The sequence below is a fragment of the Polyodon spathula genome, chromosome 14, assembly GCF_017654505.1.
Source record: "Polyodon spathula isolate WHYD16114869_AA chromosome 14, ASM1765450v1, whole genome shotgun sequence".
Lineage (NCBI taxonomy): Eukaryota > Metazoa > Chordata > Actinopteri > Acipenseriformes > Polyodontidae > Polyodon > Polyodon spathula.
This window is the reverse complement of record NC_054547.1, coordinates 12,793,821-12,820,225: the sequence shown is the minus strand read 5'-3', so window position 1 is coordinate 12,820,225 and position 26,405 is coordinate 12,793,821. Positions and strand designations below refer to the sequence as shown.

The window sequence follows — 26,405 nt, the reverse complement described above, 5'->3', positions numbered from 1 at the left end:
AGGACTGGAAAAACATTGCCTGGTCTGGGCAATCTCAGTTTCTGCTGTTTCACGCTGATGGGAGGACTAGGGTATGGAGAAAACCACATGAGTACATGCATCCTTCATGCCGCTTGTCAACACTGCAGGCTGCTGGTGGTGGTGGTGTGATGGCGTGGGGTGTGTTTTCATGGCACACATTGGGCCCCTTGATATAAGTGGAGTAACGTTTGAATGCCACAGGATATCTAAACATCATTGCCAGTCAGGTGCATCCCTTCATGGCAGCAGTGTATCCATTTGCTCATGGATTTTTTCAGCAGGAAAATGCCCCATGCCACAAGGCTAGGATTGTCCAGGAATGGTTCCACGAACATGACAGTGAATTCAGCCTACTGCAGCGGCCTGCCCAGTCACCAGTCAATCCAATTGAGCATCTGTGGGATGAGAGGGAACGAGCTATTGGGAGTAGAGATCCACTACCAGCCAACTTGACACAACTGTGGGAAGCATTGGAGTCAACATGGGCCAGCATCCCTGTGGAACGCTTTCAAAACCTTGTAGAGGGGTACTCCGACAAAACTCGCGTTTTTCCCTCACGTTGAGTTATAATCCTTCCAAGTTGGTACAACAGCATTAATTCATATAGATACCTATCTCCATATTATATTATATATATAGATATATATATATATTATATATATATATATAATCTTTATATATATTTATATCCCATTAGTCGAAAGTATCCTTTCCTGTATGTGCTGTTCATAGCAGCGTGAAACCCACTGATAGTAGCTGTCACTGTCAGGGAAACCTTCATGTGGAAGCATTTGCTGCTGCAGTGAGCAGCAGGCTACAGCTGATGCATTGTGCTATACACAAGCCTGTGGAAGAGAGCCTCTCTCCTCCCTAATCCCTCTGGTGCCGACAGCCCGAGGGTGATGGGGGTCACAGCCAAGCCGCACAGCATGCCCCCAGGGATAAGCCCACTCTAAATGGGCAGCTCTCCAGAACCTGCAAACCAAAATCCCAGATGCGGAGACTGCTCTGATAAGGGCTTCTGCCTCCAATAGCATCATGGATTAACAGTCTGCAGTTACCAGCCATGCTCCTGAGCTGGAAGAGAGTGTCCCCCTTTGGATGTCAATGGCGCCAGGTGCCTTTCTAAAAGTGTGTGTGTGTGTGTGTGTGTGGGGGGGGGGGGGGGGGGGTATGAAGTATTTCTATGGATAAGTTAATCCAATTTAACAACTACATCAAATATTGAAGCAGGTTATATATTTATAGTGAGTGGTATCCCACAAACATTGTTTAATTTGCTTTAAAATAAATTAAATGCCTGTTTTGTAAAACAGTTGTCTACAAAGTATTTGTTTATCTTTACGGCCCCGAGTTCTACAGTTATTTACTGCTTCGGACACAAATTACATGAAATGGTAACAAATGTATTAACTTGTTTCAACAGTTACGTAGTGTTACAAGATGACGAATGTAGCAACATTTGCTACCACACAAACTCGGCTTCTCTGCGCTCATTCTTTTCAATATGATTTGTTAAAAGCTTGAGTGTTCCTCTGTATAACTTGGCAGCACTGCGAAACATTAGTAGTAATGGCTATCAACACAGTTCTGGTGTCGCCTTAATGTGTGGATTTACTTGACTTATGTATTACTGTGTTTTGGAAGAATGATGAGATTCAAGGTATATATATATATATTTTTTTTTTTTCTCACCTTTGCTATTAAAACTGGATTTTTTAAATGCACCTGTCAAATACGTTGCCAACTAGAGCCTGGATATATTTTATAGACACGTCATTAGCTAATGTGATGTTCTGTTCAATACACCTTTAAATTACTTATAATAAAGGGCTGAATAAAACAATCATAAGTAAAAACACTTTCCAGTGACAAACCAGGATACAAATCAATAATAGCCTTATTCCTTATGCTAATTATATAAGCATTGTATTTCTCTCTTCATAAAACATGGAATAAGTGTGCAGCTTCTACAACGCTGTCAAATACTATACAATAATGCCCGAGTAAGAACTCATTTCTTCAAAACCAGTCTCGGCTGATGCAGCACTTGACAGTCACTGCCTATTGTGTATAGGGCATGTTACACATTCACGGTGTCTGTATTGAACAAAAATAATCTTCAGACACCAATAAAATCAAGACTGTGTGGAGCCTTATCGCAATCAGGAGACTGTTTGCGTCTGTCTCGCTCAACCTGCTTTTAGCAGTACAACAATTCAGTGTTTTCTGCCCAGTGAAGTGAATCTTAATATATGGCGTCTCAGAGGAAACTGACCTTTAAAGTATCTGTCTTCCCATTTCCCCAGTCAATAATCAGAATGGATTTGCTCAAAGGAATCAATACTCAATTGATTTTTTCAATTCAAGTCTAGCTATGTTATTTAACAGAAATGTGACTTATTTGGTAATAATAATAATAATAATAATAATAATAATAATAATATTTTGGGGGTGCATGCATGCTTCCTACTAGGGCTGCTGCATCTATCACTACCTAAAGTATACACAAACTGCTTAAGAATGGTAATTTAATCAATACGTTCTGTATGTTGGAAATAATATGGTTTTCTTAGTAAATAGTAGTCATTCAAAATTCTAAAAGGTATTGACAGTGTCGACCCAAGGGACTTTTTCAGCCTGAAAAAAGAAACAAGGACCAGGGGTCACAAATGGAGTTTAGAAAAAGGGGCATTCAGAACAGAAAATAGGAGACACTTTTTTACACAGAGAATTGTGAGGGTCTGGAATCAACTCCCCAGTAATGTTGTTGAAGCTGACACCCTGGGATCCTTCAAGAAGCTGCTTGATGAGATTTTGGGATCAATAAGCTACTAACAACCAAACGAGCAAGATGGGCCGAATGGCCTCCTCTCGTTTGTAAACTTTCTTATGTTCTTATGTTCTTATTATGAAAAATGCACGGATCACAATTACTTTGCATCTGAAGAATTTCACAGCAAAGTCAGAATTCAATGTTTATTTTTTATCTCACTATTAACACTCATTCTTTTTTTACATTGGTAGAGGTTCATTTGTACATCATCCGTTGAAATGAACTATAGGCTATATAAAAATAAAGATTATTATTATAACAAACCACATTTAATTTTCAAAAGGATTATCTGATGGCTGCTTCTTCATATCGAGCCCCGCAGTTGAGTGTTTGAAGGTTCATCCCAGAGGGAATGAACCTGAAAAATGGCACATGCCACAGCACAGGCAAGTCATAATTGGAAATTAGCATTAAAGAGCGCATTCAACAAGGCAATGCTGCATGTAAATGATACCAGTACAGGGTTCTTACCAGGAATTTTTCACAGCATGGTGGTGGGAGGAATGGGGGGCAGGGGCGGGGGTGGGGCAGGAAAAGGAAACGGAGATCCTTGCAACCCCCTACAGGACAGCCATGACATGTCTAGCCATACTAGTCACAGGGAGGTGCAACAGTCATGGTTTCAAACATACCCCCCCCCGTTGTTTATTTCTCTAAAATGTGTTGAAGTATATTTTGGAAATAGTAACAGAGTGGATTCGAAGGAGGAATAATTTAATAAATACATTTATTATTTTAAAAAGAAGGGTTCGTCTCACTATGGATATATTGAGTTTTAATGTCAGAATCGGTGTAATATTTCACTGTCAGTAGTCATAGGTGAAAGAACACGGTAACAAAAAAGAACATTATTTATCACGAGTACAACATTGTGTAACTAGAGCAGTGGTTGGTGAAGGAGGCATTATTAACATACAATAACAGCACTGTGTACTGGAACATGTGCTAATAAAGTTCAGTGAAGTTCGATCTCGTCTCCGTATCGCATACATTACACGCACCAAACTAAAGAACATACTGTCACAACCAACCCATTGAAGAGTACTGAGAGCTGAAACACGTATTTTAAAGCAAACCAATTTCTCACATAAAGGAATAAATCAACAGTGTTTCAGAGGATTATTATTATTTTTTGTCCGTTACGCAAACTGAAAACACAGCGTAGCAGGCCGAATACAGCGTCATTTTTCCAGGTAACAACATAGCGGCCCATTACACGTAACAGTGCTCACGAGAACCCTGCAGTAAGCATTACAGTCTCGAGCGGAGAACTAAAAAAATAAACAGACATTAACTGTGCAACAAATGCATCAATAACAATGCCTACCCCAGCATGAAGCCAGTTTGGTTGCTGTTATTTTTCTACTTCTTAAGAGCTATTCTAAACACAGGTTATCTTTTGAATTTAGAAGTACGCACATCAACTGGCTGCTCCAAGACAATCTGACAGCCCACAGACTGCAAGACGGAATATCTACTTCAAGAGGCTGAATCCCCAAAAGCCTACACCTTAACAGGTGATCAAACATTTCCACTTCAAAGGCCTAACTTAAAATATTTGATAATTTAAAAATAAATAAATAAATAAAAATAGGCAGCACAGATGAAAGGGTGGTTGCAGTAAAGGTAAACACCAGACACTGTAATAAAAGACCGTCTGCTCAAATGAGGTCTGTAATTTAAATACCATTAAAAGGACGACAAAGTAAAAGGATACAGACAAGAAGCATGACAGGGCCTTGTGGTCTTTTCTTACAGGGCACATCTACTTAATTGCCGTCTTTGATCTCTTGTCAAATTCATTAAGACTTTTTTTTTTTCCCCCCCACAAAAAGGTAAAGCAGGTCCATTAGGGACCAATGTTTCACCCTTTACACACACACACACACACACACACGCACGCACGCGCACAAAAGGAAACGGCTGTCAAATGGTTTTTTTTGGTTTTTTTTTTTTTTTTTTGGTTTTTTTTTAAATATGCTTACAACTGATAATCGTTTGAACCGGCAAAAAAAGTATTTCCGCAGTCATGTGTCAGTATTTGTGTGGCATCTCATCTGTCAAAACAACCATTACATTCTGAAAATAAATGCCTTTAAATCCTATTTGCATGAAATTATGACCATCATTGCATATAGAATGTAACGGCAATGGGTAGAAATCCATTCTAGATATTCTATGTTCTTATGAATTAAACTTAGCTACAGACGCGTTTCTGAATGCAGTACCACCATGTCAGCTCACAAAAAAAAATCTAGCAAGCCGCCATTTTAAAATCACAAAACTATTTTTGATTCAAAGGCATTGTTCTTTTAGAAATAGTATTTCTCCTTAATGCTTCTGCTTTGTAATGCAGTTCAGTGCGATGGAGCAACTGGAGGGATTAAACCATTTCCATTGTAGCTTTGCGCAGATGTTATCAGAACCCATTTATTAGAAGCAATGTAGGTAATGACCCTGAACTGATATAAGCTGTTCTTGGCAGCGGTACAAGAAAAGGTCAGAAATCTAATATATTCTATGTGTAGAGCACTGATGAGCACAACTGGGCACCACAGTAAGTACATTAGGGAGCTATATCAGTAGTTATGTACAGTTCTTTTACAGTGCATGTAGTCTTTTGTCTCTCAAAAATAAATATAACTAATTATTTGAGAAAGCCATGGAGTCTTGAAAGAATGTCATTTGAATATAAAGCTGTAGAAAGCAGAGAAATATGCCAGCCTAACCTGACCTTAATGCACCCATTTGACCTAGTTGTTAAATTCTGTATGTTTTCAGTACAGTTAAGGAGTGGCAACTGTTATGGGAAGTTGTCTGGCTTCCTCTTGTAAAAAAAAGGGTCTGTGTCCGTCAGTCAGCATAAGGAGCTTTTAAACTGTGTCACGCTTTAGCACATGAGCAGTATATGACAGTTCTACTTACTAAGTTAGCTTGTCAAAGACAAAATAGAAAACTGTACCAAACTTATAAATGAAGACTAGCCAACAAGAAGAGGGCCTTTGCGGGCAATAATGTTAAGGGGCAAATATATCTAACAACAGGCTAATCTGATTAGAGAAGAATGAGTTAACAGATATTCTTTTAAAGGGAATTAAAGTTCACATGGTTGACAGACAGAAATCACCCCTTTATCCCCTTTAAAGCCCAACACCTGCTGATGGTTCTGAGACCATAAAACTGAGCCTAAGGCTCTTAAGCACCCAGGATTTGAAGCTGACAATTACAGAGCAGGTAGGATATACAATCCATTTAGTACAGGGGCAGGAAATAGAAGTTTTTATGGTCTTATAAAAGGTTTGATGAAAATGCTGGAACTGAAAGACATGTTGACAAGTCGTTTGAGTCCAGGTCATATCGACCATTTGCTAGTCTACTACAACACAGAAGACACTAGTATGAAGACGGCATTAGTTTTGTCAGTTTGTTTTTTTAACATTGAATGCAGACAATCAAAAGCTATTTTAAAATTGTATTAGGAGTAGATTTCAAATTAAAAAAAAAAAAAAATCTACACTAATATAAGCAGGTTTCTGCCCAGATTCAGTGTTTGAACCTGAAACCCAAAAGGTGATAGACTAGCACATTAAGCCACCATCATGCCAACTGGTCCCTAGCAGTTTGTGTGTTACAATTCAAACATGTCCCAAGCTTACAATTTAGTGCAGAGAGCCATTTGTGTGCATTATATGACTCTTAAACCTCTTACTTCCTTCTACAGAAAGCTCCTGTTAAAAATGGGCTCTAAAAATAAATTATTTAATACTTCTGCTACTTTTAAGTATATTTTACTTCCCATGAACATAGTATGAAATAATCTGCAATTTTATTGGTGCATATCATTAAACAGTCCTCCCAAGGAAATGTTCATTTTGTCTGTGCAACCATTGATTTCCAATGCAGAGAGTCCATCACCATAACAATGTGGTCAGGTTGATCTAAAACATACTATAAACACCTGCTTTTTGCTCAGCCTGCGCTGTCCAATTTAAATTAGCTGCAGTGGAGTGTGAGGAAAGGAATCCCAGCTCAGTTTGCATTCTGTGACCCATGGTGGAGGATTCATTTAAGCAGGGGTTGAACATGCCGCAGTGTAGAATGCTAAACTGAGTTAATAATAGAGCGCGCTAGACCTTGGGTTCAAGCAGGACACAAGGCTGTGTTAAGTGCTCAGCTGACAAAAAATAAAAAATAAAATAAAACTATTCTTGCTTAAAAAAAGGTTATTTGTTCAACATGCTTGCCAAGGAGGATTCCCATTGCAAAAGGGTGCCTCTACACCCTAACCCCTTTCATGTTCCTCCCCTTAAAAGAGATTCCTTTGTTTGCACGGGATTGAAAACACCCAGCACGGAACAGTAGTCAAAGGCCAGAGAATAACTGTTAACACAGTGGGACAAAAAAAAGAAGAGGGAAGAATCGAATTCCTGTGTGAATGAGGAGGGAGAGGAAGCAAAAGCAGCTGGAGGGTTTGAAGATTGTAAAATAAAAAAGTGGCTTCAGAGCAGTTATAAAAAAGAGAAAAAAGTGCTTAGCAGGTTCAGGAACCCTTGCAAAGACCTGTAGTTGGAAAAGCAGGCCTTTAACTTGCAAAGTTTTAACTTGCCCCTCTGTGACAGCTGTGCCGGCTGTTACCACAGAAAAAGGAAAAGTCAGAGACAGAGAAATTACAGCTTTCTGGCACAGACTTTTATCCGTGTTACCTATAATCGTCCAGTCCCAGCCTGTCTGACCACTTGACAGATTGCTAATTATTTACTGATGCTTTTACTGGGTATAAAATATGCAACAAGGCTAAGTAGTTGTGGAGTTATCTTGGGAATACAAAATGAATGCACAGAGCACTCATTTCATCATTTCACTTTGCCACCTGCCCTTTAAAACTACCCTAGGTTCTAGGTTGTTTGATCAAAATTGCCTAAACAATCCCTTTAATGTATCCCACTTTAGGAAACAGACAAAAAAATATATATAAAAAACACTATGAGATAGAAGACGTTAGACTCCAGCACACAGGCAGATGTACACTAATGAAGGGACAGAAATGTTCGTCTCCCTTGAGGACAGAGGGGTTTCAAACTGGGTCAGGTGAAATGGCTTACCTTAATCATTTCCTAATTTTATGGCACAACTCTTTAATTGTCTGGCTCAGCATGGGGGCTGCTTCTTGTTGCATTCAGTGAAGCTTTGAAGCTGCAGTCTGAAAGCTTCTGGTCACATTGCTGCCTTTTCTTTCTTGATAACCTGCAAAATACAATGAAAAAAAAATCTTAAAAAAGGCAACTCTGATTTAGAAAACAACAGATAGTTGAAATGCCTCAGGACATTTTCTGAATTGCTACAATTCATTTTTTGTATGTATTATTTATTCATCTGATTTCTTCCTAACTTAGCAATTACCAAGGTTTTAGCCAAAGACAACGGATACAGTCTGTTGAATTAACATATTACATTTGTAATAGGGTTTATTCTAATACTCTTCTGTTTTAACTCATATAATTATGAAATGTCTAAATACTACAGATCGTTTCATGACAGTAAAGCCATACACTAACAATCCTGTTAAAATAATTTGTTCAAAAGAGTAAATGTGATCTTTACGTTTATTTCCCGTCAGAGGCTATTTTAAGAATGCAGACAATGCATCCCTAATGCTAATTCTGCAGTAGGGCTACTGTACACGTTATATTATTTAATCCATGCTGAATTCCATAGGCTGGCACAAAGTTAAATTGAAGTATTTAAAATGATTTCAATCTAACTGTTAAAAATTATGAATAATGTTACTGGTTGAAGTTTAAAACAGAAAAGGTTAAGTGGGATTGTCATACAAGTAGGATCCCACTATTAAAACTGCCCAATCTGGCCTTAATAGATCCTAACAGATCTTACTCTTCAGGACTGCACATTGGGAATGGTTGCCAGAGAGTGGCCTTGTTTGAAAGGAGGAACATTGGGTGTCAATTTATTAAAACCATTTAACAAAACCAGGTATAACCGCATTTATCTCACAATGGTGACTTTTGATAACCTACAAACAAACCCACAGTTAGGCTTCTGGCAGCTTTATAGAAACAGCCTTCACTGAAAGCTTCTGATGGCACGGCTGTTTGCATTTATGCAACTGTAAACAGCTGTATTTTCTAAAAGAGTGCTAGCTCTTCCAGTTGCAGCTGCTTAGACAGAGGGAAACAGTTAAGCAAATATCGCACAATGAACAGTCATCTCAAAGCTTCCTGCAATTCAGTTTTGGAGCCATGAATAAGGCTAATATGTGTAACTGCTCACAGGTCGTCCTTTTTATCACCCTCAATAGCTTTCTACATTTTGAATCTACATTTTCAGTGAACAGTGACAGTGAGCCTTTGTGTTTCCTTCCCTCTTTGGTAGTTATTATGAGGCATGTCTCGACAGCCACTTCGGCTGGGAAGGCAAGGGGAGGAGGGTCTCGCACTCCTTTTTCAGCTTCTCCTATGTCTACAGTTTTATGTAAACTCAGCAATACCAAAGGGGCTTAAAAAGGGGGCAGCTACACTCTCTCCACAACCACTGCCACTGCTAAATTATAACTTGTGTAGCTACGACTAGGCTCATTTAGTTCTTCTATTGCCTCTCCCAAGAAAAAATAAAATAATTGGATCAAGCCCTAAGGAACAGATTAATTTGAGAAAATGTAAATGAAAGCATTCCCAATGTACAAAACCATTAGACTAAATTAAGCAGACCCCAAACTTGCAAGATCTTTTAAGCTGGGTAATGGTACTGTTCTGCACAACTTCTAAAATGAACAGCATGTGCAGGAAGTATTTACTGTTACACAAAATGTGTACCATTATTTTTGACAAATGTGAAAAAAGCATACATGAATTGTTCATGTCCGCAGTGCACCATGTTCTTAAAGCCCTTATATTAGCCTGCTGAATTACATATTTCTTTTTTTAAATATATTCATACAAAACAATGCAAAGTTTGCATTGGAACAAAAGTCTTCAAATTCAGATCTACTACAAGGGACACAGAGATGTATCTTTTACAGTGTGTTAATGCCTCTGCTGGGATAGATGTTCTGGCTCTAAACACAAAGCTACTGTCCACTATCATTTTACTGGTGCCAGAATGCAGGATTATTATTCATTCCTACAGAAGGGGTTAGAATTCCTTGAATTAGTAACAGTATTTTAGTCAAACTCCACATTTCCGCTGTCAGATCAATACCCAAAACTGATTTAAACATGATGTGTTTAAATGCCTGTTCCAGTGCAAGTCTTAAACCTGATTAATTTTATTTTGTCCAGTACACACTGGCATGGCACTGCAATTCTCACAAGCCATGAACACACTGCCCTGGCACCTTCTAAAAGCTGCCATCACACAGCGATCACACTGCGTCCTGTTAATTAATCAATGTGACAGATGAAGAAAGTGTCCTGCTATGAAGGAAAATGTTAGTTTGATGTGCCTAGATGGGGGGAGGGGGGTTCAACAGTTATTTAGCTACTTTGCATACACTGTGACCCTGTGCAGAGCAGGACAATGTCTTATTTAGCACAGACTGTCACATTTTTCCATACTCACTGAAGTAGATGCAATATTTTCACCCAGGATATGGTACTGTGATTAGGGAAAAAGCCACACTGCTAGATGAACACCTCTTGCATTATTCTTGACTATGAAATGAAATGAAATAAAAAATGCAGATATTTAAATGTTTATTACCAGCCATAACAGAACAGTAGTGCTTTCACATCCAAAGGTGCCCTGATTACAGTATAAGACATCTATTCAACCATTATTACTGAATGGTGTCTAAATGCTGTTAAACTGTCATACCACCATTGAAACATAACTAAATACTGCATTCTTAATTTTATAGAATGAAATGCTATTGAAACGAATATTGCTTTGATAATGCCCTGAATAATGTCTCTCTAGTGTTGAACATACCATAGATATAACAGCTTGTTTTTTTGGTGCATTCCTCTTCTAAACGTAAGAAGGCCAATTTCACACACAAAACGGATCATACAAAAAACAAACAGCAGGTGGTTTGAATTATCAAACTGTGAGCATGTCCTGTACATTTTTTGAAAAGATGTGCTATTTAAACAGGATGTATGGATTTAGGTTTATTTTTTTAATTTCCTGATATTCCTTCCATATAAACTTACGTTCCAGCACACTTTAAAGAGAAAAATCTGTAAATTGTTTTTTTTTTTGTGGTTTGTTTGCAACATACTACATAGAATGTAGCATATTTAATCAATTGCAACTTCATATTTTCGGTATTATGGATTCTCTGGAAGTAAACTCTATCACACCTTTCACTTTTACCTGTGACCTAAGATGGCATGCGACTTTATGGCTTCTGGATGACAAAGACCTAATGCTTTGAGATAATGGCCTCATACTTCGTACATACATGTATTCTGCGATTCCCTAGGTCGAGTACAATCGTGAGTGTCGTTAACTCTTTCACGGCAGTTTTTTTTTGTTTGTTTGTTTTTTGTTTTTGTTGCAATGCTGCTCTTGAGGTCAAGTGATCTTTGAAGTTCTAGCTGCATAATGACAGTTAGAGTTGTTGTCTTTATGTTTGGTACTTGTTTGGTATTCTTTTACTTTCTTACTTAAGTTCAATTTCTGTAATAGTATTGTCCATAAAATAACCCTGTTCACTATCACCTGTAGTTAGTACACCTGTATTCTATGATTCTCTCACTAAAGTTCCACTATAGATGGAGTCCAGTAGAAATGACATTTTCACAGCCACATTTGTTTTAAACTCTGGGCATACAGTAAAAATAATACAGATTTTTTTTTTTTTTTTTTTTTTTTCACATCTTCATCTTTACTTCCTCTTTACAAACCAATCAATCTGACATGACATACCCCTTAGATACTGCTCCCAATGATGTTTTTGTTCATAAGAATTCTCATTTCTGTTTTTACGGTCTTCAAATATTGAGTTGTTAAGCTTGCTCACCCCAAGCTGTCTAGTACTAAGTTGTCTTGTAGCTCCCGGTGCCAGTCCCATTAACAAGTCAAAACTCCTCCCATGTGTCAGTGCTTTACAACCACTAAGGCTCATAGGCTGCAGTTATGACAGGCACATCTTTATGCATCATTTGAATGGGCTGTGCTCTAGATTTTGTGAGAGCCCCCCTTCACCATTAGTAGTCATCATTCAAAAAGACCCCATGCAAGTGGGGCTTGTAGCAAATAAAGTCGCAATATGCAGCCTTCTTTCCCCTTTGAGAGGTAGAAATTGGTTTACTGCAAGCCATCTGATAGGCTACCTCTTTGTTTAAAGAAAACTGAATCCACTTTATGTAGTTGGAAGGTTTTTTTTTAGTCTGAATCTAGAATGGTGACAACACAAGCCTTGAGAAAGGCTGCTGACCCAGTAATCATGTTCATTCTTCATGAGACCTCACAAGAACCCCTTTGTCGCAAATCTGTTTGGGTAGGTTTAATAACTGAAGGGCTACCAGGTTACATGTTGGTTGTCAGCACCATAATATGTGGCATGCCCTGTATAATAATTCAGTGTAGGGATATGAACAGCACTGGTAATTTACACTTTGCTTTATTGCGATTCCACAGAGTAGATCTGTGGCAAGCTTCAGGAAATGCTGGTTTCCAATTGTGTGCTACCTACTGGTGTACTAGCAGAGCCTAGACCAGGTGATCCCAAACTTTGCTCGCTGGCATACCACCATTTGAAAAAGATATACTCTAATGTACCACCAGCACATTTTTCATATAACCCCCCAAAAATAATGTGTACTGAATGACATTTTCAGAATGTTACAATACTAGTTACAATATCTACAATATAAAAAAATGTACTATACAAAAATGATAAACGTACTGATTAAGAGAAGTTGTAGGGAATGTCTTTAATGCAAGGGGTGTGCCTGCCTGATGGAACACAGTTGATGGATGTCAGGTGAAGTCTTGGTTAATTTCAGCCGAAAGTCTGGCTCCAAGTTTAGTTTCGTTCTGTATTTGTTTTTGATGGCCATCATGGCAGAAAAGCCAGTCTCGCACAGACAGGTTGTGCAGAACGGTATCACAAATTTCAGTGCCCTGTCAGAAATCATGGGATACTCTTTTCTTCTCCTCAGCCAGAAATCACTGAGATGCACTTTCTTTTATTCCAGCTGAAGCCCACCATCACATGACAACTCTATCAGCTCTTCCCTTTCCCTAGTGGAGAAGTCATCTGGAACGGTGTTCTCTTCAACTGAAAATGGGTCTCTGATCCAGTTTTCATTTGCTACATCTTTGGGGAAATATTCATCAAAATTTGAGGTCAGACTAATTCAGTGTTCTTTAATGTCAGCAATCAGGTCTGGATGAAGTTTCAATTCATTTTCATTGAGGAAACTATCTAAAGTTGGGAATGATTGGCAGTTACCCCTTTGTATTTCTGGAACCATAAACATAAGTTTCTTTACAAATGCTCTTGTTTTGTCATGAACACTAAAATTTGTTGTTTTCAAACCTTATAAACAATGAGTTCATTAAGATGCTTGAACATGCTTGCCAAATAGAGCGGTCTTGACAACCACAGCTCATTCATGAAGCAGTCAGAAAACGCAAAATGAATGCCACTTACAAAAACTTGCACCTCAGAATGGAGTTCAAACAGACGGATCAACACCTTTCTTTTAAAAATGTAAGAGAACCTAAAAGAACCTAAAAAATAAGGCCAGCCTAGAATGGTGAAAATGTGGAAAATTAAAATTATTAAGAAATTATATATTAAGAATTTCTATTGAGAATGCAAAATAGATGATTAACAAATAAAGAAATAGCTTTAATTTTGAGTTTACACACCACATCTGAATTCAGTGAACCCTAGGGTGTTTTTAATGTAGTCTAGAGAAATTTGGTACTGCTATTTTTGTTTCAAAATAATTCTACAAAGGGGCAAAGAGCATGGCATTTTATTATTAAAATAAATGGAAAGCAATAACAAAGTATTATTATTATTATTATTATTATTATTATTATTATTATTATTATTATTATTTTACCTACCAGCCTACCAGTCTATAGCCTATCGCCATGGTTTTTAAAAATATCAATATTTTTCTTATACCGATGTCGTTGTCACTGTAGGTGATGTAGCCAGTCATGTATAGGCCTAGTTTAGTTGTCAGCATATATGTTTAAGGTACTGACAGTGCATGAATGGAGATGGTTATTTCTAAGAATAAGAATTACTTAACACAGGAAATTAAACAGACTTATGTGCATGTTATTGTTTTAAAAAAAAAAAAAAAATCCCCACAACCTCGCTACCAGAAAAACATATATATATATATATATATATATATATATATATATATATATATATATATATATATATATATAATATATATATATATATATATATATAATAATATAATATTATATATATAATATGAGATCATACGTCCAATCTTATTATTAAGATATAACTCATAGTATTGTGCTCTTAATGCAGGTTAGAATAATAATTCTATAAAACAAAACAGTGTTTTATTTAAAACATTGCTCTCTAGTGCATATCAACTGTGCCAAAAAATCCTTTAAGGTCTGGTCACACAGGCAACTTTTGTCGACAGCAACAAGAGGAACACATTTGCTGCCTGCGTGTTGCCTTGTAGTTTGCGGTGGTCACACGGGAGACAAGCCTGCGGTTGAAAAGCTGGCAACACACAAGCAACAACGTAATGCAAACCAATCAGAATGCAAGTTTTTGTCACAATACATAAACATGCTGTGAAGGAAGACTACGATATAAAAATGTTCTAATTACATTAACAAAATAAATATATAAATAACGAAATAAATACAAAACTAAATAATTAACTAACTAACTAAATACATAAATAATCAAAATTAATTACATATATTATTTATTTATGTATTTATTTTTTAATTTTGCCCCAAATTATCCTCCATAACTGAAAACACAAAAATAAAACATATTTTTAAAAATACACTACACATTCTTTTATTACTCATAGCTTAAATTTGTTATTGTAATCGTGGACATTAACATTCCCTTATTCATATACTCACTGCATTGCATATCTATAGACTACATATAATTAATTGGATGAAATGCAGGAATCCGAACGCATCGGATACAATGTCTGTCTAATGTTATGGTCGAGCCTTATCATCATTTGACACTACTAATCAAATTTGATTGGCTGGTATTGAAAATGTTGCCTTTGTGTTGCCTGAAAAATAGAACATAGTCCTAAGTGGTAAACATGTAACTGGTGTTTTGCCGGAGTGTTGCCCAGGGGTGGTCACATGAGGCGACAAGCCTGCGGCATCTGTCGCCCCCTTGTTAATATCAACAAATATCGCCCGTATGAACATGCCTTTAAAGTTTACTGAATTTGTTCAGACATGTTACACGGGACATGGAATGCACTAAAACTATATCTACTTGCAAAATCCTAAAAAAACTGTGACATAAATAAGGGTAACTGTTACACTTTATAATGTTCAATATCATAAATCTTAATGGCCACAATGTATGTCCAGGTCAATCTGTAGTACTAGAGGAAACGATTCAACAGTCTGGACAAGTTCCAATCCAGCACTGAACATTCAAAAATGGTAAGTGTTTTTAAATTCTACTCTTACATATTTACACATTTCACTGATGCCACATGTTCTGATTAAAAAAAAAAAAAACTGTATATGACGTGAAGGGGAATTAACGCTTTCCATCAACTGCACATCCTTCGAAAGTACCAAACATTCTATGGTTAAAATATGATTCAGCATCTATTATCTTAAAAAAAAGTAATTTTTCATTTGAGAAACCTGTCTTGAGGCCTACTGAGAAAAGATTAAGTCTGACTATCTTGAAAATAAAAATAATACAAACAAATAATAAAAAATAAAAAAAACTACTACTGATATAAAGCCATTTAGAGATAGTCATTTGTCCAGCCCTTTTGCTGATGGCTACAATTCATTTCTGATGCTTCCTCTATTGGCTTTAAAGCAATACAGGGGTCCGTTGGAAGTGTTATTGACTCCCTCAGGCCACCTGGGACCCAGACAATAACAGCAACCATTGAGCTGGGTTATGTTTCATCATCTTCACCAATAGGACTATACAATATGAAGAACAAAAGGCTGTGGTAAACAGTTAGAAGCCATTGTGGGTGCAACACTGCCTCGAGGGAACAGGTGTCGAGCTCTGTTTAAGCTCTTGTCACAGGACGATCCCATAGTTTTTATTTTATAAGATACAATCCCATTGGGAAGCAATATCTCTTAAATAAATCCTCTTGATCACTGTTGTTGGCCGGCAGCACATATTTCCCTCATGATCCCAAATCAATCTCTCTCTCTCTCTCTCTCTGCTTGTGACATGATGTCAAATTTAAATGGGATCATTTTTTTAATCATGTAAACTTGAACAGAATATAAATCCACAACTAGACCTGAAACTACCGCAAATTAATGTACTGTCAGTATATCCAGTTTATTCTAGTTACTCCGCCTCAATAATTACATTTTCAAGTCTGGTTGGTTTTTGCAAATACTGCTGCATTTAGACTAAGGATGATGTCACAGAATGCTTTGGTTTTCCCATCCAGCAATTCAATCTCTGTTATTATTAAAAGCCAGTAGGAAGGATATACTTCAGATGGTGGTCATTCTGTAATGAGAGAGGGTGCTTTCAAAGCCTAGGCTGGTGTATCTGAGGCAATCCGCACAGACAGAAGGGAAGCGGAACATGTCTGGCCTTTTGATTTTTAAAAGCATCTCTTTCCAGAATTCAATAGCCCTGTGCTCCATTATTGATTATTAGGAGGCCTTACTTTGTCTTTCCTGCACACAAGAGTGCTAAAATTAATTGTTTGTAACACAGCCGAGATGAGAAAAGACATTAGTGGATCCACTGGTAATCCAGCCTGTGGTAAATTTCATTGATTTAAACCTGCTCAATTACAAATAGCCAGGGTAAAATTGCTCATGTGAAATAGGAGGAGTGCTTAAACTTGAATGCAGCGATTACAAAAACGGGGTCTACAGCAAGTAGCCAATAAATCATATTTTAGAGAGTCCCAAATTTAAAAGCTGCTTACCAGTAAAAAAAACATTTTGTTTGTTTTATTTCATAATTTAATTAGATTTTAGTTAATACAGCAGTAATTACAGGCTCATGGAATTAAAATGAGTGAAAGGTCCCAGTATTCTTGACAGGAACGAACACACACACACACACACAAAAATGTCACATTCACTTAAAAAAAAAATATGCGTAAATGTTTTTTGCATTACATGAGAATGTATGCAAATTAACCTGTCATAATTAGGGATGCATAAGACTGTGAAAAATTAGTAGGTTAGTCAGGAATGAAGATTTTAACACTGCATTACTACAACAGCTAATTCAAGAAAATACCAAATTTCTTTTTTTAGAAATTAGATTAAACAAACTAAAAAAAAAAAAAAAAAATTCTAAGAATGCACTTCTTTGTGAAAGCGCATCATTTGAGAATAATAGTTGCAATAAATCCCCAAATCTTATCACTCAAAGGTTTGTTCTGCTTTAGGTGAGAAATCAGCACATTCCTTCTTTTCAAGTCAGGACACTTGCAAAGGAGCTGCACCTGGAGCAGGGAGGCGCGTATGAGGGCAAAGGTTGTCCCTAGCAAAGGCTTTGACAAAACAAGACTTTGCACACTCTGAAAAATCCAGACAACCCCTGTGCCGTCATCTCACAACAAGTGCTTTCTTCTTTTCCAGACAGTAATCCATAAATACACTCAAATGACCAGCAGCTCAATTATGCTGCAGTTTTCCATTTTTACCTCTTGCATAAAGATTTGGAAACAAGCAACCCCTTCAGTGCTCTTATTAAATAGATTAATTATGTTTTATCATATCCTTGCTTATTCTAAAGATTGAGATCAGATAAGAAATACCTGAAAAAGCTTTGCACATTATGTACTATATGTGAGTAACTTCTTTAATATTAAACCCAGATGTACTGATTGCCTATTTAATAATCACAAAATAAAAATGTATACATTAATAGTAAATTAAATTTATTAAAGCACACTCATTAGCATTTTTGAAGAAAAATATCTTTAATAATTTCTTATTTGCCTGAATATTAAATCTTATACTCTATTCAAAGCACATGAAAGACATGTCTGAGGAAAAACTCCTGCTCTCTGGCACTGTTACAAGAAATCATAATCTTTCAATTTAACACTGGGTATTGCAACGTGCCAGAAGAATATAGAGGCTAAATCTTAAATCCTTTCATACTGCATGGGAAAGGGCAACACTGTAGAAATGAGGACGTATTCAATTACACATTGTAGAGACAGCATCCCCACATGAACCTAAGAAAGATTCTTCATATCCCAGTACCATGTATACCACAATATTAATCCCTTACTTTATTTATTCTTCACTGATATGCTATATATTTTGTAAATGCCAGAAACTAAGAAACCAACAGTACATTAATATCAGTACAGTACTATTATGATATAAGATAATCTTATCTTAATTATCTTAAATCTTAATTATCTGTCCTATAAATAATTTTGATAATTTCCTACAGAAAGGTAGTCCAATCTAAATACCCTATTATGTACTTTATTCTGAAACACATAAAACATAATTATTGTATATCCATTCAGTTCCTATCATGTTCCGCCATGCATTTATCATGCTTTACTTTTTTTTTTTTTTTACCATACTTTACCCGTAGGTATATGTGAATAGTCTTAGGTTTACCATTCAAGAATTACAACGCCTTTGCTTTTACCTAGTATACCCCATTCAAACTTTATTTTTTATTTTTTACCTGATGTCGTTACCTCCAGAGTTTAGTCCACTGGAGCAGTTTTCACAGTTCAGTGGTTTTGTAGAAGATTGGTAGCTTTTTCATCTGTGCTGTTTGTCCCTATTTGTCAGCTTTGTTTCATTATTCTCAAACACTAGTCATCTCTGGAAAGCAGTTGTGTGCTCCCTCCTCAGATACAGGTGGAGTGCCTTAAGTGTAATAAAAGGAAAAAAACAGGTTATATTTTCTACTATGGCCTGAGGTTTGAAAATACTATAAATTATTGTCCTGCTAATTTAAACACAGTTGTGGGTTTTCTTTCCTAGCTGTTAACAAACAGGCTTTATTAAATCTAAATATATATATATCTTTCAGAATATGGACTCTGAACTAGTCATGTTTTTTTTTTTTTTTAATTTGTTGATATTATCTTTATTTTTATTTATGGGTTTTATGACAACTGAACAAAATATGTGTTAAGAATCAATGTTCTTTGCTTGAAGATTCATGATCTTAATGCTGTTGAAAGTCAGTGAGAAAAAAATATATTATGTGTGCAATTCTTTTTTTAAATTTAAAATTCAATACTATTTGTTCTGTTTATCTTTTTATGTATATTTGATCATGTCTGGAGCACATTATTTGTCTGTCACACTTTCACACTTTTAAGCTGTTAAGAAAAGAAACCCTGTATATTAACATTAGAGAGAAAAAAGCTGGGCTGAATCATCTAGTTTTGATCAAAGCATATTGATATCTTTGTCGTACCACTGCTACAGACACTCCATGTTAAATTAAAAATGAGTTGTCCAAAAGCAGCCAGTCTCAAAGTAACGCCTTGCAGGGGAGACAAAGGAGAGATTGATACGGGGAGCTTACAATGGCTCTGCTGATTTCTGCACATGGCAAATTAGAATTGAAAATCCTCCCTTGATTTCATTCGCTGGAATTTTAAAGCAGGCCAGGAAGAAAGATGTTATTGAAAGGAAAAGCCTCATCTAAATAAGAAAAGGGCACGTGGCCATCTGGTCCAGCCATGCCATATAAAACGACTCAGACGGGAGCTGGCAGTTTTCAGTGCATATATAATAATAATTCCACAAAGAGGCTTTTAATGAATATTAGACACATGTGTTATGTGTTCTGTTTTACTTTCGTTTATGATGACAATGGTAATATAGAACTCCACAAGTAATATATATATATATATATACACACACACACTGCTGTGCAAAAATCTTAAGACATTTTGCCCATGGGGGGGGGTTTATATTACCATGGAATCAACCTGCGCATGTCACACACACACACACACACACACACACACACACACATATATATATAGTGCAGTAAACTTGTTATTTTTCAAGAATTCAATAATAACAATAATTCATGGAGAGAGACAGAGAGAGAGAAAGAGAGAGAGAGAGAGCGAGAGAGAACATGAAAGTTCATTTTTAAGGTCTAATCGGTGAATGTGTGTTTTTTTCTTTTAATTAACACTTAAATGTTTTACATTATCTTGTGGTATAATGCTGTTGGATGTTTAATATTTTATTTCACAGATCGAATTGATCCTTGTGTATATAATGTAGCAGTAAAAGGTTAATGGTTTCAAATGCTACAAACAAACGTAATGAATGAAAGGGGTTATAAAATTGAGCTTTTGGGCAATGCTGTGTGTTATCATCATAAAAAACTAATACCACAGTTTTTCAAAAGGAAACGAGGGGGTTAAAGCCAAGCCCACATCTGGTACGAGAGAAGGGACAGTGCTGTCTTTAATCTTTCCGCAGTATGTGCAAGCCTTCCATTCCTGATCCTCGCACAGCAGCGGAACAGGATTGGCGTGCATTGCGTGCAGGCTCCTTGATTGCAGAGGGGAAAAACTGGCTGCAGTCCAGACAGGCTTGACAAGCTCTGTTGATCATTATGTCTAGCCTTCAGGTGTCTTGGCTCACAGTGGGCGGTGGTTTGGGGTGCAGGGAGAGAGGGAGGGAGGGAGAGAGGAAGGAGGGGGGGTGTAGATGACAGAAGAGCCAGACAAAGAAGAAATAGACCCAGCATTTAAAAAATATGTTTTAAAGAATTATGAGTTTCTTCGCCAAAGTGACTTTCTGTGTTCCCATGGGAATTGAAATTAACAAACTGGAGTCTTTTGCAGCATCAGACACTCAATGTTAATGCGCATTCCAATTAAACCAATTAAAAAAAAAAAAATCTAAATAAATAAATTAAAATCCACAGTGGTGGGCTTTTCTTCGTGGTTAATTACTAAACCAGAATTAGTTCACATATTACATAGAAGCGACACTAGAACTAAAATAAAATCTCGCGGTAAGTGCCATTGTCATGAAGTTATTTTGACAAGTCAGGTGTTGGATTACAAATACTTTACACACTAATATAAATATAAACGCAATCTGCAACACGCAATTGTTTATACATGCTGTTTAAACACATTTATGCATAGCTGAAATAAATGTTTTTTTTTTTTTTTTACATATAAAACTCATCGTGTCATTATTATTAGTCTTATCAGTAGTTGAAGCCGCAACAAAACATTGGTGTTTAAAAAAATAAATAAATAAAAGAATTAGCAAATAGTCATTATTAGAGTACACATGTTTAAAGCGTCGCTATTTTGGAATGTGTAGGACTGGAGCTATGTGCCCTGAAGCGCCCCTTTCATGCGCAGCTATTATAACTGTGTCGACCGGCTGGTCAGTTTAGCAACCTTGCGAGAAGGGTCAACTGGATTTATCGTATTTTTTAAATTAGTAAAAAGTGACAGCAATCAGAGAGGGTCCATACTGTACAATGTTCTGTCTCAAGAAAGCTACTTGCATTTTACACTTCTGGTCACCGGTTCAGCTTCTTTGTTTTATTTTTTAAGAAATCACATGTCTGACTACAATTCTATTACAGTTACTCTATTCTGTGGTTATTCTGTTGAACATTAGCACACTCATTTCACAGAAACAACGTTATTAAATCAATTAATACTTACATGCAGTAGCAAAACGTTACAGCCTGTGGCCAATCAGGACATCTGTTCGTTTTTTTTTTTTTTTTTTTTTTGTTTGTTTGTTTGTTTTTTGTTTTTTGTAGTGCGTAACGAAGTGAAAGTCCATTGGAAAACGAAGACTAAATGTGTTTCACTTGTTAGAATAACTTGCAAGTCAGCCAATTGTGTACAAGACAACCCGCTACCGTAGTTAAAGCTTCTGTCTGCGGCTCTGAACTGAAGTCTATGGTGCCTTTGTAAAAAGTCAAGGGAAATGTGGTCATGTGAGACGCGGAGAGGCACACCATTGGCTATATGAGCATAATTTGATAAGGATGGTCTGATCTCTATTGGGCCAGTAAAACAACTGAAGGAGTGCTACTTTGACAAGCAAGAGTGACTGAGTGAAATGAGAATTTCTTGCCGGAATAAAAAGAACTGAAGTCATCCTGGTCGGTCAGGGAGATGAGTGGAGAGTAATGCTTGAGTTCATATTTTGCAAGCGCATTTCTTCATCTCTATTTTTTGTACCACACAAATTAAACGGTATCAAACAGTGTCATAGTACATGCATACATTATTCATATCGTTGTATTATTATGAATAAGGCTGTTTTTGTTTCGCGGTTATCACGATTTCCGTGAATTTTACCCATTTATGTATAATCTGTTAGTCCCGTGAAAATTCCCATTTATGAACGAATAGTGTAAATGTACATATGTTTATCACCAAAAATAAAGCAAACTTTTGCCTTATTGACGCACTACCTGCTAAATGACTTTGCACACTGGATCCGATAACTCATCCGAATTTAACGTGAGTCCGATCATGTGCATTCACTATTGCACCTTGCACACTTAGTCTGTAATTGTACCACGGTGATGCGTGAATTTTGGAATCAAAACAAGCTGGATTTGATCCGAATTGAAATGCGTTAAAAAAAAAAAAAGATTGACCAATGAAAAACGACTGGGAAGACACGTGGTTTCTTGCAGTTCCCAGAACAAAATGGAAAATCTAATTGCGTGTCGCCAAACATAAATTATTTATGATAAATCCAACAAAGATTACAAAGATTTTGAAAAAAAAAAAAAAAGAAAACATAAGGAAAGACATTGCCGCAGACTTGGGCATGAATGATATGTGTTATAAAACGTGAAATTATGAACTGATAGCATGCATTAACACTTGGATTTTGTGCAGTATAGGTTATTACAAGTATATAGTTTTTATTTTAGTTGTAGTCGAGGAAGTAAAGAAACAACGGTCTAACCTGGAGACACATAAGAGGCATGACAGGGGAACCAAGAGCGGTCATGGCTTGACAGAAAAGAGGGGCACATGAAAGTGATGGAATTTCTGGCTCCATACACAGCGAGTAGGTCATTATGGTAAAGTATTTTCGGTAGCTCATTGCTATATATATATATATATATATATATATATATATATATATATATATATATATAATATAATGTAATATGTATTGCGTATATTGTAGATCAAGTAGAAACGTAATAATTAGCAAACGTTTTAACATCCATGAGCGTTTGCTGATCATTAAGTTTATACTACATTTAATGTTTTTTGTGTTCAAAGTTATTTAATAATTAACAACAGAATTGTATTTGTGTTTTTATTAAAATACTGAAGCTAGGTATATTTACTACAAAGCCTCCACTGCACCCCAGCGCTCTGAAGTACGATATTAACGCATCTAGTGTGCAATGCATTGACACTCATCATTTTCGGATGATGGATGATGCTAAAAGACAGAACGGATCCAGTGTGCAGTGGCCTTTACACTGCATTTAGGAACCTGTTATCTGGTTTAGTTTGCATCCTGGTAAATTATTGAACATACTGCATAGGGCTGCACGATTTCTTCAATGCCTTCAATGAAAAAGACACCAGCTGCATCAAAGTAAGTAAGTGGTACTATAAATAACTTCCAGAAGCAAAGCAGCCCCATTCAATTGGTGAGACAGACATATAGACATTATGAACAATAGCAAAAAAAAAGAACTGCTGCAAGAAGAAGTGTGGACACACCATCAACCTGCACCCCAAGAAGCTGAGGTGTTCTGGAGACAGCGGGGTTACCGGCCCTCACTGTCCACAAAGCTGTTTCAAATAAAAAGGTTTCAAAGATTTCCAAAAAAAAATACTACTGCTCGTGCTGCTTTTCTATTAAATACAGTATTTATTTTGCACTGTGGATGCCACTAGTATGACGTAGCTGAGGGGATGTAAAAAAAAAACCAACACTAAAGTGTGTTGCCAGATGGCAGCATTTAAAATATAGGGTTAAAATAAACAACAGCAGGGTTAATGATTAATTTTAAACAATATAGTGCAAACAAAAAATAACAGTAAAGAGTAAACAATTTTATGTTCTTAATTTAAAATGTAGGCTATTGTAACATATTACTACTGGTATACTTTTATTGTTTCATACATACAAAAAGCAAAACAGTTGTATATGCAATATTAAGTTTAGCTGTCAACAAGTTAGGTCAAATGCCGTAACCTTTAACTTCATCTCCTTTTTGTGTTTCGTGGGTTGTCACAACAAGAGCTGATATTAGCATGAGCCTTGCTCTGGTTTCATTTGTGTGTGTGTGTGTGTGTGTGGTTTTTTTTGTTCTCTGAAGATACTATGGCAATTTTTAATGTCTCTTGGCAGTGGAATGTTAAATAGAAGAATACAGCTTTTTGTTATAGATACACATACTGCCTTCCTGTGTTTACAATAGGATTGGTGTTACTTGGTCATTGATCAGTATGTTTAACATGTAGTAGTTAGCGCATTAGATACAGAGGCACCTGTGAGTTTGCAAGTTTTGGAGCAGTTGTTAGACACTCCCCAGAAGTTTGGAAAACACATATTTTTCACTCATATAGAGCACTCATACACTAATCAACTGAATATCCATGAGGAATTTCATGTATACTTCTTTCTTAACTAGTGGAAGACCTTTAGATTAGGAAGGGTCTATGCAAATGCACTGAGGCATCAGATGCATTGTGAAGAAAAAGGCTTTACAATCAGTAATTTTGACAAGGTAATAAAGGTTAGCAAGTACATCTTTGTTTATTTACAACCTATTCAGCCTACAGTTCCCAGGTTTAAAAGCTAACTTAATAACAATTGCCTAGACTGTAGGCATTCAGAAAATGCTGTTCCAGAGTGTGAGCATGGTTTTAGAAAGGGTGCCGTGTTATAAAAATAGGATTATTTCACAGAACTACCCAATGCTTTCTTTTGAGTATGGGCCTGTAACAGGATGGCGTGTGTGATGACGTCAGACCCAGAAGAAACACTCAGTACTGCCAGGTGAAATGTGAATTGCTCTGTTGCGCAGTTTAATCAATAAACAGAAAATCAAAGGTTGAACAAACGAAAAACACGTAAAATAAAACGGCACAGTGGCCAAAACAAACAGACAAACAAAACGTACTAACACTAAACAGACAGACAAACATGGTGAGTTTAAATCGATTATTTATTTTAGTTTTTACTTTCTCCTTTTCCACACCCGTTCTCTACTCACCGAACACACAACCCCGAGTGAGTGAAAACATGCTGCTTTTGTGCAGCTGTACTGAGACTCGATTGCTAATCAATCATTCAATTGGAGTCTCGATACAACTACACGTGAATTTACTTAGTGCAGTTCCCCCCGTGCTCACATATTATATTTTATCTGCACGTGAAGTGCTGTGCAATCCTCGTGCCTAAATACAAATAAACATTTTAAATCACTCGTGTTCATAATCCACATTATCCTGTGTACCAACTACAATACACCAACATTTACACACTACACGCAACATACAACACAAATAAATAGCCCAGGGGCGGGGCACTTTGCCACAGGGCCCCAGTGTTTCTTGGTTTTAATATTACCTTTTTGCTGGGATTGCAGTGGTCTGACATTGGAAAACTGATAAGAAATCCACATCCAAGCCTATCACTTTAAAGAAAGTGCACATTTTCAGAGGAATACAATAATACTGACTAGAAAAAACTATCCAGAACAACAACTGTGCAACTGAGTTGTTTCTGGCTAGTTTTACTCTTCCCATAGATTTTCCAAAATAGGGTTTGATCAAGTAAATTGTTGGTTGAACTCTGCAGCCACATGCATTTCTAATAAAACCAATGAATTCTTATTTTTTTCCTGTATAAGCAAATCTAAAGTTGGAAAATAAAATACAATAAAATGTCAAGAAACTTTTTTTTCAGTTTATGTTCCTTTGAGAGGTAAGTGAAAGTAATGTTCAAGGTACAAAGAAATAGAGCATGGATAATTCAGATTCCAGATATTCTACCGCTTGAGTGGTACATTAAATCAATATTCTGCAAAGCTTTCGCTTGTTATGTTACTCACGTTGTAGCTGCCATGATGCACTGCATCGGTCATGTTGTTTTTTTAAGATTGTTATGACACTTTCTTCTCAGTGGTCTAATTTGACTTAAAGGGGTTATGCTGATCAAACACTTGAGTCTTGCATCTCAAAAGTCAGCTGTAACCCAATGAAAAAAGATACTCAAGTGCATCTAAGCAATAACTCTACCTAGAATTGTTGCTACGGCTTTACCAAGCTTTTTTTTGCAGACTTCAACAGTACAATACAAAAACATTTTTGAAAGTACAATCCAAAGTAATCCTATTGTTTATTTTTAAGCATTGAAATAAGTTGATTTA

General features: G+C 36.5%; 1 long non-coding RNA gene across 1 annotated transcript in view; it reads right to left on the bottom strand.

The window, feature by feature from the left end:
* Positions 1-21,943, bottom strand: part of LOC121327241 — a 35,790-nt gene extending 13,847 nt beyond the window's left edge. Inside the window, exons 1-3 of the long non-coding RNA XR_005951535.1 lie at positions 21,697-21,943; positions 18,708-18,895; positions 7,960-8,101 (exon numbers count right to left, since the gene is read on the bottom strand). This is a non-coding gene — a long non-coding RNA (uncharacterized LOC121327241). The remainder of the gene's footprint in view (positions 1-7,959; positions 8,102-18,707; positions 18,896-21,696) is intronic.
* Between the last annotated feature and the right edge of the window lie 4,462 nt (positions 21,944-26,405).